Genomic DNA, 16,944 nt, shown 5'->3' with positions numbered 1-16,944 from the left:
CAGGCCAGCTGTGGGGAATTAGCTCAAGCGGTAGAGCGCTCGCTTTGCATGCGAGAGGTAGTGGGATCGATGCCCACATTCTCCAAGCAGTTGACTAAGGGCTCCGGGTGGGCCAGCCAGCCGACTTTTGGCCTTGCTCTCTGTAGCAGTCAGGCCGAGAATCAAAAGCCATCCTCCCCAGGCCCACAGCCACCCAGGGGCTCCTTTGCACCACCTTGCCTCCGTTAGTGCTACGCTCTGACCAGTTGAACTAGGCAACCCATGGGGAGCTTCTCAAGGTGTTCCCCTGGCGTGGGCTGGGGTGAGAAAAGCACCTGGAAATTCATCAGCTGTTGCAAGAAGTGTGAAGAGTAGGAGTAGTGACGGGGCTGTGGCTTTCCACATCATCTCAATTTGGGCAGCTTTCCATTCCCCCTTTCTGTGTAATGTCCCTCCCGCTGTACAATTTGGGCAGGGTGGCCACTTAGAAATCTTTGCGGAGCTGTATAGTTCGGGCAGCGTGGCCACTTAGAAATCTTTTCCTTTCTTTTCTTTTGAGATTGGGAGCATTCGGACAGTTTGGGTGTTTCAGGGTGTGTTTTTTCCCATTTGGAGCCATTTGAAAGGTTAGCCGAAAGAGGAGAGTTTTTCACAAGAAAGTTCGTTTTCTGCACACGTCGGGTCCATGGAAGTAATGTTTAGCTACGTCAATGTGTCCGAGTGGGGTTTCTACAGTGCCTCAATAGCATGCGCGTTTGGCTGCGGCTAGGTAGAATTCCGTGCCTGCATCTTCCCTGTGTCCCAGGAATGGCTACTGTGAGGCCAGCAGACTTTGGGAGAAAAGGGGTAGAAGAGAAAGCAACTCGAGCTGACTTAGAGTGGCGTTGCCCCTGGGCAGAGTGCTCCTCCTGCTCCTTCCTGTCTGAGCTGTGGGCTCCAGGGCTGCCTGTGGGAGGATGGTGTCCAGGGAACTCCCAAGCTCACCCTGCGCAGGCTGACTCTGCAACCTCTCTCCTCGCTTAGCGTGCCGAGTATTAAGCCTTCCTCTGGGGCTTGGGCTGGAGAGCATGATCCACTCTCGGGTACATTTGGGTGGAGATGGCGGCCGGCAAGAATTTGGGCCATCAGGTCAAGCCGCTGGGGACAATGTAGGTGAGCCAGCAGCCCTGTGATTTTGCTTCCTGGGCTGCCAGCTCAAGCCCAATCGCCTATGAGCTGGGAAGACAGCTGGCCAGGTTCACCCTTCCCTTCCCTTCCCCTCTCCTCCCCCTTTGAGCCAGGAGGCCGAGCAAGGAGCCCAGATCGGGGAGGAAAGCAGGTGGCCAGAGCCTTGCCTTGCCAGCGCAGGCTGGTCCCTTCCCCCAGGAGGGCTCTTGCCTGTTCTCTGCAAGCCACTCAGCCCATCTCCTTTTGGCCTCTCCAACCCCTAGGAGTCAGCCAAAAGAGCAGAAGCCATGCTCTGCATCCAGAGTGGCCAGCATGGGGCTTGAACCCATGACCTTGGTGTTATTAGCACCACGCTCTAACCAGCTGAGCTAGCCGGCCCACAAGAAGCACTGGCTTACCTGACCCATTTGGAAGGAGTCAGGACAGCGTGGCGTCTGGTATGACATGGTTGGATCAAGAGCTTCACAGGCCAAAGCGGGGAATTAGCTCAAGTGGTAGAGCCCTCGCTTTGCGTGCAAGAGGCAGCGGGAGCAAGGCAGCGATGGTACTTTCTCTTGCCCTTCTTTTAGAAGCCATTGAGAGTCAGCGGGCTAAGCTCCTCCGGTGGCCTCCATCCTTCTCCCCGCTTTGCCTCCCGAAAAGCGAGCCCTTGCCAAGCAGAAAGCTCTTCGTCCCCGGCCCTTCTCCCCCTTGCGCTGTCTTGGAGGCTGGAGACAGGTTGGCGGAAGTTAGCGCACATGGAAGAGCATGGGAGAAGTAGTGAGATGGATACACATATCCTCCAGCCTGCTCCGCTGCAGTGGGGGACCTGCTCCTTTCTTTCTGAGCTGTCACTAGAGCGTGATACCACCTCAGCTGAGACCACTGTGACAATGCTTCTTGTGGGAGCCAGCTGAGGTCACTCAGCTCTAGTCTACACTGCGGGGTTAGGTTGAATTTATCTGCTTTAGGTCAATTTTAAAATGAATGTGTCTACACAACCCACCCTGTTCCATCAGCGTGAAGGGCTCTTAAAATCAACTGTTGCACTCCTCCCTGGCGAGGGGAGTTGCGCTTAAATCGACCGTGCTGGGTCGAATTTGGGGTAGTGCAGATGCAGTTCGATGGTATTTGTCTCTGGGAGTTTTCCCAGAGTGCTCCAGTGTTACCGCTCTGGACAGCACTTGGAACTCTGATGCACTAGACAGGTATACAGGAAAAGCCCTGGGAAATTTTGAATTTAATTTCCTGTTTGGTCACCGTGGTGAGCTCAGTAGCATAGGTGACCATGCAGTGCCCCCAGTATCACAAACTAGCTCCAGCATGGATTGAAAGGGAGACAGTGGTTCTGATTGCTGTATGGGGAGAAGAATCTCTGCAGGCAAAACTCTGATCAAAAGAAGAAATGCTAATATTTTTGCCAAAATCGCTCAGGGCATGGTGGAGAGAGGCTACAACAAGGACACACAGCAGTACTGCATGAAAGTTAAGGAGCTCAGGCAAGCCTACCAAAAGAGAAAGGAGGCAAACGGTTGCTCTGGGTCAAAGCCCCATACATGCCATTTCTATGACCAGCTGCATTGTATTCTAAGGGGGGACCCTACCACTACCCCACCACTGTCCATGGACACCTGCAAGGAGGGAGTGTCATGCAACTGGGAGGAGGCTTTTCTGGATGAGGAAGAGGAGGAGGAGGAGGAGAATGCACAGCAAAGAAGCGGTGAATCCGTTCTCCCCGGCAGCCAAAACCTTTTAATCACCCTGGAGCCAATACCCTCCCAAGGCTGGATCCCCGACCCTGAAGCCGGAGAAGGCACCTCTGGTGAGTGAACATTTGTAACTACAGTACAGGGTTTAAAACCAATAGTGGTTAACGTCTGATTTGCCCTGAAGAATTGGGATGCATTTGCAATCAGTACAGCTACTGGAAAAGTCTGTTAATGTGTCTCAGGTTGGAGCGGGAATCCTCCAGGGACATCGCCATGAAGCTCTCCTGGAGGCACTCTGGAAGCCTTTGCAGAAGGTTTCTGGGGAGGGCTGCCTTATTTCGTCCTCCACAGCAGGACACTTTACCACGCCAAGCCAGTAGCAAGTAGTCTGGAATCATTGCAGCACAAAGCACGGCAGCGAATGATCCTGGGTTCTGGTCGCATTCAAGCAACATTCGGTCTATATCTTTCTGAGTTCGCCTCAGGAGAGTGATATCATTCATGGTCACCTGGTTGAAATAGGGGAATTTTTGTAAGGCAACAGTAAAAGGACTCTGTTTATGCTGGGTTGTTTGTGCTTGGCTAAAAGGGATCATTCCAGAGAATAGACACGCGGCTGGGGGAAGGGTGAAGGGATCATCCCAAATAGCCACATAGAGGGGTGGGGGAAGGTGTGTGCTGCACATCCACCCAAAAACCGCAGCCCCTCCTTTTAAATGTGAAACCCAACCAGCATTGCTTGCTATGGGAAAGGAGGGCGCTGAAGTTTGAAACCATTCCCACATGTTATGAAGGCGTAAGAAGCCAAACCCACGTACCCTTTGGCTTACCGTAGCTTCCTGGAAACCGAATTCTGTTGCCCAGCCATGTGTGATGTGTCACCATACCGGCAGACGCTCAATATAAAAGGCAAAATGCGACTTTGTACCTAAAGCACATGTGCTGTCTGCTGTGAATTGCTTGATTCACTGTGAAAGTCTCCCTTTTGTTCTCAGAAATGTATCGTCTTAAATTTTACTCTCCTTTTTTATTCCCCCGCAGGTGCAAATGTTTCTATGCTCCCCCTATTATCGCCATCCCTCAGGTTATGGCAGATTAGAAGGCAAAAAAACCACACTCGCGCTGACGTGTTTTCTGAGCTCATGCAGTCCTCCCGCACTGATAGGGAACAGCTGAATGCATGGAGGCATTCAATGGCAGAGGCCAGGAAAGCATTAAGTGATTGGAGGCGATGCTGATGCTAATGGGGGAGCAAACAGATATAATGAGGCATCTGGTGGAGCTGCAGGAAAGCCAACAAGAGCACAGACCCCGCTGCATCCATTGTATAACCGCCTGCCCTCCTCCCCACGTTCCATATCCTCCTCACCCAGACGCCCAAGAACGTGGGCGGGGAGGCTCCGGGCACCCAGCCACTCCACTCCAGAGGATGGCCCAAGCAACAGAAGGCTGTCATTCAAACAGTTTTGATTTGTAGTGTTGCTACAATACGCAATGTGGCCTTGTCCTTCCCTCCTCCCCCACCCCACCCCACCCCACCTGGGCTACCTTGTCAGTTATCTCACTTTTTTTTTTTAATTAATAAAGGAAGAATGCATGGTTTCAAAACAATAATTATTTTATTTCCTTTGCCAGCTGTGATTGAAGCCAGGAGGGTGGTTGCCTTACAGGGAATTAATGTCCCATGTTAATGTCGGTGAAACGTCCCTTGTGATCCACCAGTGCTTGCAGCACCATTGAGAAGTACTCCTTGTGGTTTGTGTACTGGTTGGCAAGGTGGTCCGGTGCCAAGATAGGGATATGTGTGTCGTCTATCACCCCACCACAGTTAGGGAACCCCATTGCAGCAAAGCCATCCAGTATGACCTGCACATTTCCCACAGTTACTACCCTTGATAACAGAACCTCAGTGATTGCATTGGCTACTTGGATCACAGCAGTCCCCACAGTAGATTTCCCCACTCCAAATTGATTCCCGACTGACCGGTAGTAGTCAGGTGTTGCAAGCTTCCACAGGGCTATCGCCACTCATTTCTCAACTGTCAGGGCAGCTCTCATCTTGGTATTCCTGTGCTTCAAGGCGGGGGAAAGCAACTCACAAAGTTCCAGGAAAGTGGCCTTACGCATGTGAAAGTTTCTCAGCCACTGTGAATCATCCCACACCCGCAACACTATGCAGTCCCACCAGTCTGTGCTTGTTGCCTGGCCCAGAATCAGCATTCCACTGTATCAACCAGCCCCACTGCCACCATGATATACCAATTGCCACATCCCGTGCTTTCAGGAATGTCTGTGTCCATGTCCTCCTCACAATCATCCTCATGCTGGCGTCTCTTAGCCAGGTTCTGCACATACTCCAGGATAATGCACGAGGTGTTTACAATGTCCACAACAGCAGGGGTGAGCTGAGCAGGCTCCATGCTTGCCATGCTATGGTGTCTGCATGGGTAACCCAGGAAAAAAGGTGAAAAACAATTGTCTGCTGTTGCTTTCACGGAGGGAGGAAGGGGAGACTGATGACATGTACCCAAAACCACCCGCGACAATGTTTTTGCCCCATCAGGCATTGGGAGCTTAACCCAGAATTCCAATGGGCAGCGGAGACTATGGGAACTGTGGGATAGCTACCCACAGTGCACTGCTCCGTGAGTCGATGCTAGCCATGGTATTGAGGACGCACTCCGCCGACTTAATGTGCTTAGTGGGGACATACACAATCGACTGTATAAAATCAATTTCTAAAGATTGACTTCTATAAAATCAACCTAACTTCATAGTTTAGACATACCCTCAGTTTTGGTGAACTTCAAACAGAACGGGGCAGACAAACCTGGCGGATATTCCAATACTAAGATTTACAAAGCCAGCACAAAACAGCTTCTATATTACATAACAAAAATCTATTCCGCACATGGATGGAAAAAATTAGGGGGAATATTGGTCGCATTATTTCCACCTTTACTTTTGCACTGCCCAGCTCTGAAGGCAGTGCCCCGCCAGCAGCAGCATGGTATTGCAATCCTTATTTCTTTGTTGCTGCTGGCAGCGGCTCTGCCTTCAGAGCTGGGCTCCTGGCCAGCAGCCGCCATTCTCCAGCTGCCAAGCTCTGAAAACAGCCCTGATGTCAGCAGCAGCCCAGAAGTAAGGGTAGCAAGGGTAAGAAGTAAGCGCAACCCCGCTACAATAACTTTGTGACCAGCCCACACAAATCCTTTTTGGGTCAGGACCCCCTACAATTACAATACTGTGAAATTTCAGGTTTAAAATAGCTGAAATCATTACATTTATTATTTTAAAAATCCTATAACTGTGAAATTGACCAAAATGGACGGTGAATTTGGTAGGGCTCTTCTTATTAATCCAGGGGAGAGACGATTTTTAAAAAGGAGATGTAGTGGACACCAGTAATTTTCTTCCTTCTCTTTGGCCTCTCTCTCTCTCTCTCTCTCTCTCTCTCTCTCTCCTTTTGCAGTTAACCTTCCAGTTGGAAGAACTTCTTAACCCAACTAGTAACCATAAGAACATTGAATAGGGCCAGACTTGCCCTGTTGTAGTGAAAGAATATGGAGTTGTCTGAACTCAAATAATTATGTCATGTTGGACCCTAACTAACACAATGTTTAACCTAGCTTTGTAGTCACTGTAGTCAGAGAGAAGTTGACATCCATGTTTTGATGCCCTATCTGAGGGACCATAAAGAGGCCTTTTTAGAAAGCAGTACTCAGTGATGTTTGCAAATCAGGGTCCTTTAAGGTGTCTCCAGTTGGGTATCTAAACATTCAGGAACCCAAACTCACCTGTCATTTTTGAAAATCTTGACTGTAGTATTTAATGGTGTGTCCACTGGTTGGATTAACCTGTACTGGAACCTCTACTGGTTTAACCACAACCAGCTGAGATGATGCTAAACACAACTTGTCCCTACCTACATTGACTGCAAAGTCATGCTTAATGTTGGGTTAGCTAATGTGACTCCTTGCGGTGGTGTTTCTAACGCCACACCCAAGAGGAGGAGACTTAGAGTGGTGGTGGTCTGTGACTCTCTTCTGAGGGGGACAGAGGCTCCATCTGCTGATGTGACATGTTGTCCTGGGAGCTGTGCTGGCTTCCTGGAATCCACATCTGAAACAGTATGGAAAGGTTTCCAAGGTTCATCTGTCTCCCTGAACACTACCCCATGCTGCTCATCCATGTGGACACTAATGATGCTGCCAGGTCGCAGCATGAGCAGATCTGCAGTGACTACAAGGCTTGGGGAGCACTGTTGAAGGAGTCCGGGGCACAGGTGGTATTCTTGTCCATCCTCCTGGTTGTGGGTGAGGATCCACAGAGGGACACATGTACCCTGGAGATGAATGCATGGCTGCACAGATGGTATTGCTGGGTGGGTTTCAGCTTCTGTCATAAATATAAAGGGAAGGGTAACAACCTTCCTGTATACAGTACTATAAAATCCCTCCTGGCCAGAAGCACAAAATCCTTTTACCTGTAAAGGGTTAAGAAGCTCAGGTAACCTGGCTGGCATCTGACCAAAAGGACCAATAAGGGGACAAGATACTTTCAAATCTGGGGCGGGGTGGGGGAGGGAGAGTGTGGGAGGTTTTAGTCTGTCTGTTCTGTATGCTTGCCAGACACAGATCAAGGAAGCAAGCAATCCAACGCCATTAGAATTAGTAAGTACTAGCAAGGGAATGCATTAGCTTATTTTTGTTTTGGCTTGTGATTTTCTCTGTGCTGAGAGGAAGGTGTATTCCTGGTTTTCTTTTTGTAACTTTAAAGTTCGGCCCAGAGGGAAATCCTCTGTATTTTTGAATCTGATTGCCCTGTAAGATTATCTTCCATTCTAATTTTACAGACATGCTTCTTTTACCTTTTTTCTTTCTAATAAAGTTCTGTTTCTTTTAGAATCTGATTGGGGATTTTTTGTGTGTCCTAAAAAAAACCAAGGTTGGTCTGTGCTCATCTTGTTTATTCTCAAGCTTCCCCAGGAAAGGAGGTGCGGGGCTTGGGGGGATATTAGAGGGGAGTAGGAACTCCAAGTGGTCCTTTCCCTGAGTTTGTCTAAATCACTTGGTGGTGGCAGCGTTACCTAATCCAAGGTACAAGAGAGAATTTGTACCTTGGGGAGTTTTTAACCTAAGCTGGTAGAAATAAGCTTGGGGGGGGTCTCTCATGCGGGTCCCCACATCTGTACCCTAGAGTTCAGAGTGGGGAGGGAATTCTGACAGCTTCTTTGACCATGGGATTCAGTTCCAGGAAGAAGGAGTGCCGGGAAGAGATGGGGTCCACCTAACCAAGAAGGGGAAGAGCATCTTCACACACCACTCACCAACTTAGGGGTGGCCTTTAAACTAGGTTCAAAAGGGGCAGGAGACAAAAGTCGAAAGTTAGGTTTAAAATGGTGAGCTTAACAGAGGACTAAATGTTGGGGGGAAGCAGAAAATTACAACAGGGACATACAAGAACAAGGGTGATAACAGTGGGGGAATCTGCTCAACCTCTTAGATGTTTACACACAAATGCAAGGAATATAGGAAATAAACAGGAAGAACTGGAAGTATTAGTACGAAAGAAAAAATATGACTTACTTGGCACCACAGAGACTCTATGGGATAAATCTCATGACAGGAATAACTTGTTCAAGAAGGACAGGCAGGGAAAAAAAGGGAGAAGGTATTGCATTATACATCAGAAATGTATACACTTGTTCTGAGGTCCAGAAGGAGGTGAGAAACAGACCAGTTGAAAGTCTCTTGGTAAAGATAAAAGGGTGGGGACAGGGGCCATGTCATAGTAGTGGTCTTCTATAAACTATAAAACCAGTTGAAGGTGATGAGGCATTTCTAGAACAAATAACAGAAATATCCAAAACACAAAACCTGGTAGGGATGGGGGACTTTAACAACGCAGACATCTGTTGGAAAAATAATACGGCAAAACACAAAATTTCCAATAAGTTCTGGGAATGCATTGGGGGCAACTTTTGTTTCAAAAGGTGGAGGAAATAACCAAGAAGACAGCCTTTTTAGACCTGATTCTAACTAACAGGAAGGAACTGGTTGAGAATCTGAAGGTAGAAGGCACTCTGGGTGAAAGTGTTCATGAAATGATAGATTTAGTGATTTTAAGGAAAGGAAGGAGTTAGAACAGCAGAATATAGACAATGGACTTCAAAAAAGCAGATTGGAACAAACTCAGATTGGAACAAACCCAAACTTTCGGTGGGAAAGGTCCCAGGGGAAGAACATCTTTGGGAAAAAGGCATTCCGGAGAGCTGGCAGCTTCTCATAAAGACAATATTAAAGGTGCAACAGCAAACTATGCCAGTGCAAAGAAAAGATAGGGAGAATAGTAAAACACCAATATGGCTGCATCAGGAGCTCTTTACTGACCAGAATATCAAAAAGGAATCCTACAAAAAGTGGAAACCTGGACAAGTTGCTAAAGATGAGTGCAAAGAATAGCACACAAGCATGTAGGGACAAAATCAGAAAAGCTAAAGCACAAAATGAGTAATACCAAGTGTGGGACATAAAAGACAATAAGAAGAGGTTCTATAATTATATTAGGAGCAGGGCTGGATTAAGGCATGAGCTAACTAAGCTACATTTTAGGGCCTTGCAATATGAGGAGCCTCTAAAAATGAAAAAAATTGACTCCATTTCAAATTTTATCAAAATCGGTTGATAAATAAAGGAGATATGGGGAAAGAAGATTCTCTCTAAATACAGACATTTTCATTCAAATATGACAAAAAATATACACATTTGGCTACACAAATACCATTACCCTACCCTTACCCTTCACTAATTGTTCATTATTGACAGGTGGGAGGACCAGGACTGAGAAAAAAAATGATAATTGCACTTGTAAAATTAGTATTTCTATGAGTAAGTCTGCTATCAGTCTCCTAAGGCAGCGATTTTTTGGCCACCTGCTACTGGTAAAATTCTGACCATGCCTTCATAATTTATTTAAATAAATAAATAATTGGTCTTACTGCCGATAAAATCGGGAAAAATGTGAGTTCGGACACGGCTGTGTTGTGAAGCAATCCTACCAAGCTCATACTCATATGGGATTCATCGTAGGGCTGATGTCATGTATAGTGTCCCCCTTAGCTGGTAATAGCCAGAAGACCGCCATCTTTTGTTTACAGTCCAGCATGCTCAGTCGTATAGTGCCTTCGCTCCTGCTTTTCTTTGTTTTCTTAAGTGTTAGTGTGTTCTTTCTTCTTTTGATCTGTACATACATACAATTTTGTATTTTAGTGTGCACACCGCTCTCCGCTTCATGCACTATCCATGCTTCACATGATTGAGTTTGCAGGTGATCGTCTTACGGACTTGGATCGAGTGGCTCTTGAGGAGGATAAATGTGTGTTCGCTTCCCTCCGTCAGTTTCGGGAACCTTCACAGTAAATATCAGAGAATGCTGATGAAAGGATAAATAGAGGGTTTTGAGAGAAGTGAAGGAAGATATACATATATATCCAAATATTCTGAGTACTGGGTGAGCAAGTTATTTCAAACTATGTGCATATATGATTTATAGGCTATTAAAGCCTCTAATATTCAATATATTTGCTTGAATATAGACTAGTTTTTCTCACTTTAGCAATGCCTGACTAGAGATTACCAGTCTTTTTTCTGGTAAATTCTCTCTCTCTTTCGTGTGTATAGTTTGTTGTCATTCTGTGTGTCCAAGGTGTTTACTCAAGATTAATTAGTGATCCTGGGGGAGACAGAGGATAGAGAAGCAAACATGAAGAGAGATGTCTGCCTAGAAAATGCTGTAAGAAAAGCTATCTGCCCTAAGCATTCTGTGTATTGAAAGTGACAAACTCCGTAGCTTAGCATTTGAGGACATCATCAATGATTCTGCTTTTCAAAAATCATGAAAGAAAATGTTTTGAATTTCACTGTTAAAATTAATGTGATGTGCAAACAGACATACTGCAGGTAGTACTGCTTCCATTAGGTAAGCTGGTCTGTGTAACTGTGACTGCTTTTGTGTTGCTGTAGATATAAAGCTTTCACATCTACTAATTAAGAAATCAGACGAAAATATGTTAATTTGAAACTACTTTATAATGCAAACAGGCATATTGCATGACATGTTTTAGTTAGATTATTCTATTTTTACAACTTCGCCTTTTTATATATGCAGATATAAAACTTGTGTTTATATAGTCAATGTACTTTCTGTGAAAATAATAAATTCAATATTTTTATGGTACGGGGCCTCTTACACTTGACATAATTTAGGGCCTCAGAACGTCATAATCCAGCCCTGATTAGGAGCAAGAGAAAGACCAAGACCAGGTTGTCCATTTAGTGGGGAAGGAAAGTTAACAACAGTGACATCAAGAAAGATGAGGTGTTTAATGCCTATTTTGTTTCATTCTTCATTAAAAACATTAATGGGGACCATAGAATCTATGAATCTAAGGCCAGAAGGGCCAGAAGGGACAATTGTGATCATCTAGTCTGATCCCCTGTATAGTATATGCCATGGAACTTCCACAAAATAATTCCTAGAGCTGATCTTTCAGAGCAACATCCACTCTTGATTTAAATATTGTCAGTAATGGAGAATCCACCATGACCCTTGGTAAATTGTTCCAATACCAGATTCTTAACACAATATTAACAACAAGGGGGAAGGAATGCAAGACAAAATAGGGAAAGGATATTCAGATAAGTTAAATGTATTCAAGTTGGCAGAGCCTGATGGAATTCATCCTTGAGTACTTAAGGAACCACCTGAAGCAATCTCAGAACCATTAGCAAATTATCTTTGACAACTCATGGAGGATAGGTGAGGTCCCAAAAGATGGAGTCAGGTAGTTATAGTACATATCTTTAAAAAGGGGAACAAAGAGGACTAAGAAATTATAGACTAGTCACCTAGAAAGATAGTGGAACAAATTATTAAACAATCTGTTTGTAAGTGCCAAGAGGATAATAGAGTTATAATAGCATGGCTATTATATAAATAAATAAATAGCATGGCTTTGTCAAGAACAAATCATGCCAAACCAACCTAATTTCCATCTTTGACAGGGTTACTGGCCTAGTAATATGTCTGAATCATTCACATAAGCAAACTAGAGAAATGTGGTCTAGATGAAATTACTATAAGGTGAGTGCAAAACTAATTGAAATTTGCAGATGAGATCATGCTGGGAGGGGTTGCAATCCCTTTGGAAGACAGGAATAGAGTTCAAAATGACCTCGACAATTGAAGAATTGGTCTGAATTCAACAAGATAAAATTCAACAGAGACAAATGCAAAGTACTACACTCAGGAAGGAAAAATCATCTGCACAACTACAAAATGGGGAATAACTGGCTAGGCAGAAGTATTGTTGAAAAGGCTCTGGGGGTTGTAGCAGATCACAAATTGGATATGCACCAACAATGTGATGGGCTTACGAAAAAAGCTAATATCATTCTGGGATGTTTTAATAGGAGTGTCATATGTAAGACCCAGGAGGTAACTGTCCCACTCTATTCAGCAGTGGTGAAGCCTCATCTGGAGTACTGTGTCCAGTTCTGGGTGCTACACTTTAAGGAAGATGTGGACAAAGTGGAGGGAGTCCAGAATAGAACAACAAAAATTGTAAAAGGTTTGGAAAACCTTGACCTATGAGGAAATATTAAAAAACTGGGCATGTTTAGTCTTGAGAAAAGAGGGCTGGATTAGGACCTGACAGTCTTCAAATATGTTAAGGGCTGTTATGAAGAGGACTGTGATCAATTATTTTCCATGTACACTGAAGGTAGAACTAGAAGTTATCAGCTTAATTTGCAGCAAGAGAGATTTAGGTTAAATATTAGGAAAAACTTTCTAACTACAAGGGTAGTTAAGCTCTGGAATAGGCTTCCAAGGGAGGTTGTAGAACCCCCGTCATTGGAGGTTTTTTAAGAACAGGCTAGACAAACACCTGTTAAGGATTGTCTAGGTTTACTTTGTCCTACCTCAGCACGGGGGGCTGGACAAGATGACATCTCAGGGTCCCTTCCAGTCTTCTACAGTATAAGTTTCTAGTGAAGACCTGTGAGGCATGAAACTTAAATGTTAAAAAATGGAAGGAGTCTTGTAATAATCTTTTGATTAATTGTGCATCAAACTGGAAATTATGTGGCTGTTTATGGGAGCATTGTATGGTAACTGCCACACAAATACTATAGTCTCTTCTGCCCCTGCTCCTTCACCATTAGAATCGGATACACAGTCTCCCCTAATGTGGATTTCCTAAGGTCTGCAGGAGAGTAGCTCAGTGGCTGCTGCTTGTTTTCCTTCAGACAAGCCTGGATGCTAAGTTAAACACAGACACTCCCCAAGTCATCCCTGAAAGAAGGTTTGTGTGATACATGATGTCCTGAAAAAGAGCTGCTCAAACTTTTTCCATGCATCTGAAGAAGTGAGGTTTTTACCCACGAAAGCTTATGCTCAAATAAATCTGTTAGTCTTTAAGGTGCCACCGGACTCCTTGTTGTTTTTCCATGTAAACACTGAAAAACTGAATGCTATAAAACCAAAATATTTTGACTTTGAAATTCTGCCGTGGTGCCTCATGGTAGTTGTCGTTCAGTTGCCTCTTGTCCCCATTGTCTTCTATGGGCTGGGCTCCCTGGCTGAACTACATCTCTCATGATGCCCCATAGCCAGGGACTCCCATGATGCACCATCTCCCATCTCCAAGAGGGAAGACCGTGGTGTATCATGGGAGATGTAGTCTGACCAGAAAGCCCAGCCTATCAAGGTGAGTGGGGCACCTGAACTAGAATCCCCATTAGGCCCTGCAGCAACATTTCAGAATAAAAATATTTTGGTTTTCATATCAATTTTTTCAGTGTTTTGAATTTCCTCCAAAAATTGAAATTTGCAGAGAGAACCAAGTTCTGGATCAGCTTTAGTCCTTAGATGGAAGGTTCTCTCTCCCACTTTGTCCTGTTAAGGAAGATGTACGGAAGCAGGCACAGGAAATCCAAACTCTTCCTAGTGGGGAAAACCAAAAAACAGACAAAATAAGAGGGTGAGGAAAGCAAACTGATGGGAGGAGAAGCTCAAGAGCAGAAAGCAACATTTCTGTGGCAAAATCCAGGATTTGTCCATCAGCTTCGCTGCATAATTGCATTTGACATGAGCATTTTGATCACCTGTCCTGTATTTTAAGGGGCATCTTTATGTGAAGCCTAATGTGCCATATCCACATTTTCCCTACTTCAGCAAAAGAACATACGCTGTGGTACCACACAAATGTGAAAATTTGCACTGTATTTTATTTTGTACCATGAACAAAATATAGTATACTTAAATCTTTCCTCTGAGTGTGGAGGGGATGGCTAAGATGACCTCTTGAGCTCCCCTTCAGGCCTACATTTCTATGATTCTATTGGGGGCGGGGAGGGGGGATGTCTTTCCTTTAAAAATAAACATTACTCTGCATTTTTCATACAGATTTTTTATATCTCCTTGAAACGTAGCGATTCACTCTGCCTTTGGTGTCTGGCTGAGCCTAACATCTTTTTCCTTACACCTGGATTTCAGTGGCTGAAGTGTCACCTTGGCTCTGGGTTTAGACAATGTTCTTTAGTGTAATACGTGCAATAAAGGTAAAGTACAATTTTTTTAAAGTACTTTTGTCCTTTACTGCATCTTATTGAAGAACTAAGGAGCCTTTTAAAACTTGAAATCTGCCTTTCTTAGCCCTTGTTGGCTATTGAAACTTATCCAGACTACTTCAAGAAAACAAAAGGCCTGGCAGGATTGCACCGATCCCCATAGAAACTGAGACCCCATTAATATTCCTGGTGCATGATGGAAAGGTGTCCCACTTTCTGTCTCTTCTCATACAAACAAGTGTTCTTAGGCTTCTCCACAGCATTCACCTATTATACACTTGCCCACACCCCGTGTGCCAGGAAGTAATGCTGTGTATTTGTAACTAGTGTTCACAAAGCAATGACTCTTGCCTTGTGTATGAAGAATGAAACTTTCATTGGGATAGTTTTTTGCTCTTAGGTAGGTCCAAGATGCATACAGAGAAAGCTCAAGATATCCTTCATTTGGACATTCTGTAGCCACTCCCAGGACTATATCATCCCACTTTTGAGTAGAGTTTGAGGCTGTGGTTCAAAATGAGTGCTCCATTAAGACAAGACATTCCAGGAAATGGGTAGGGCGGCATTAATATCAGACCACTGGAACCACTGCTCCTCCTTAGGCTTCTCTGAGGCAGTGCCCTATACACCATAGTTCAGTCCTATTATATTGAACTTTTTAATATAACCTGGATTCCACGTATTACTAATGCTGACCATCATCAGTTGCATGACTTTCCCAGGCCCACCAATCTCTTGTGAGACTGGCTGCTAGTGTAAAGAGCCAGCATGACTACTCCAGTCTGATTCAGTCCGAGATTCAAGCTGACAAACTGCAGTGAGGTTGACTGGGGGTGGGGAATTCTGGAATGTCACACAAAACTCCCAGAATCCCCCACAACTCTCCCAGTAGATAGGAGTAAATATTTGGAGGAAAATTTAAAGCCTGTCTTAATTCTCAATAACGGTGCTGGGCACCAGGATGTAGATGCTTCAAGTGTCCTAGAATACACTGGTACATACACTGTTGTACGGTGTGCTGTGTGGGATGTGTTAACATGGTTCTGTCAGGAATAGTGTTGCTGGCTGGATACTCTGAACCAAGAAAAAGAGACAACTAACAGTCTGATGCCCTTGCATGGATTTGTTCACTTAGCTCTGTATCCTGCCTCCAGAATCAACCTCAGCAGCTGGCCTGTATGAAGAAGATTGACTCAGACTCTTGGGCAAAATAAGCTTTTGTCCCAGGCCACACTCATGGCTTCAAGGCTGAAGTAACCTTTGTACTATCTATTCCTTCATCCTCTTTCACTGAGGGGAATTACCTTTGCATCCACTGGCCCTATCTCTAGAGCCCTGCAAATCTGCAGATATCTGCAAACCATGTTTGCAGATCGGATGTGGGTACACATTTTGTATCAGTGCAGGGCTCTATGTATCCCTGCTTCCACCACCTTCAAATTCCCTATTTGCCGTGACACACAGGTAACTTCGCAGAATCAGAGAACATACAGAGGTTGCACACTCCTTGCATTGATGTCACAAATCCTGTCCCCCTGCATGCAGAAAAATTAAGCCACTTGTAGACCTGTTAAAAGTGGGGGTGAGGGGAGCAAGGGAAATTCTCAAAAAAAAGGGAGGGGGTGTCAGATTTTTTCCCTTTATTTTTAAATGAAAATTTTCAGTTATAAAAATTCCAACTACTTTCAACGAACTCTCACCGGTTCCACTGTTCACAGGATCCTCCATGTCTGGCACATGTCAGAGTCTCTTAAAGGTACAGTTCCCCACATGGGGGATGAGCAGAATTTGCCTCATCACATAAACACACCATAATCATACCCCAGAAGAGCAGGATGATTTGCCCCATCTTGTAGATTCATGCTAATCATCTCTATTTGTCCAGCCAGTGCTGCAGACAGCTTGTGAGTAGCAGTGTGAAGGATATCTTTGCCTTGCAGAGAGCTGAAACAGATGAAAGAAGAGTGAAATGATACATAGAATCATAGAATATCAGGGTTGGAAGGGACCTCAGGAGGTCATCTAGTCCAACTCCCTGCTCAAAGCAGGACTAATCCCCAATCTTACATTTTACTTGTAAGAAGAGCAAAGCTGATGCCACAGGCGATGCCAGTGAACTACCTGCAGGAAGATACGGCAGCATAATGAAAGGTGGAAGGGGCATCATATAGTTCATTTGTGGATACAGTTGTAATTGGGTAGTATAAGACTCTCTCCTGCTTCATCCCAGCTCAAGAAAACCTCCTGGAGGTTTCTTATGCTTCCTGAGTTTCCTCATCTCCAGTGGGTGTTTGTTTATTGTTTATACAGCACATTTCTAGAAGGTGAGAAAGATGCTAGTGAGGTAATTAAATCCTGGATGATTTTCATAGCAATCCTAGCTGTCAGTGTTGGATTCACTAGTGGCTGCGCTTACTGCAACCCAGCACCGAATTAGCTCCCACTCCTGGCTCCCCTGTTCTTGGGGGACATCCATC

General features: G+C 44.9%; 1 long non-coding RNA gene and 2 other non-coding genes across 4 annotated transcripts; 1 reads left to right on the top strand and 2 right to left on the bottom strand.

The window, feature by feature from the left end:
- The first annotated feature begins 12 nt into the window (after positions 1–12).
- Positions 13–85, top strand: TRNAA-UGC. Its single transcript has one exon. It is a non-coding gene; the product is annotated as a tRNA-Ala (tRNA).
- A 1,365-nt stretch (positions 86–1,450) lies between these two features.
- TRNAI-AAU lies at positions 1,451–1,524 on the bottom strand. The gene has a single exon. It is a non-coding gene; the product is annotated as a tRNA-Ile (tRNA).
- Positions 1,525–9,703: 8,179 nt separating this feature from the next.
- Positions 9,704–16,411, bottom strand: LOC119565252. Of its 2 annotated transcripts, none has more exons than XR_006284648.1 (3): positions 16,289–16,411; positions 12,818–12,894; positions 9,704–10,268 (listed from the first exon to the last, which is right to left on the bottom strand). It is a non-coding gene; the product is annotated as an uncharacterized LOC119565252 (long non-coding RNA). The 2 variants fall into 2 exon arrangements; XR_005223881.2 differs by having other exon boundaries at positions 16,168–16,346.
- Between the last annotated feature and the right edge of the window lie 533 nt (positions 16,412–16,944).

Source organism: Chelonia mydas, chromosome 1 (genome assembly GCF_015237465.2).
Source record: "Chelonia mydas isolate rCheMyd1 chromosome 1, rCheMyd1.pri.v2, whole genome shotgun sequence".
NCBI lineage: Eukaryota > Metazoa > Chordata > Testudines > Cheloniidae > Chelonia > Chelonia mydas.
This window is presented reverse-complemented; position numbering and strand designations above follow the sequence as displayed.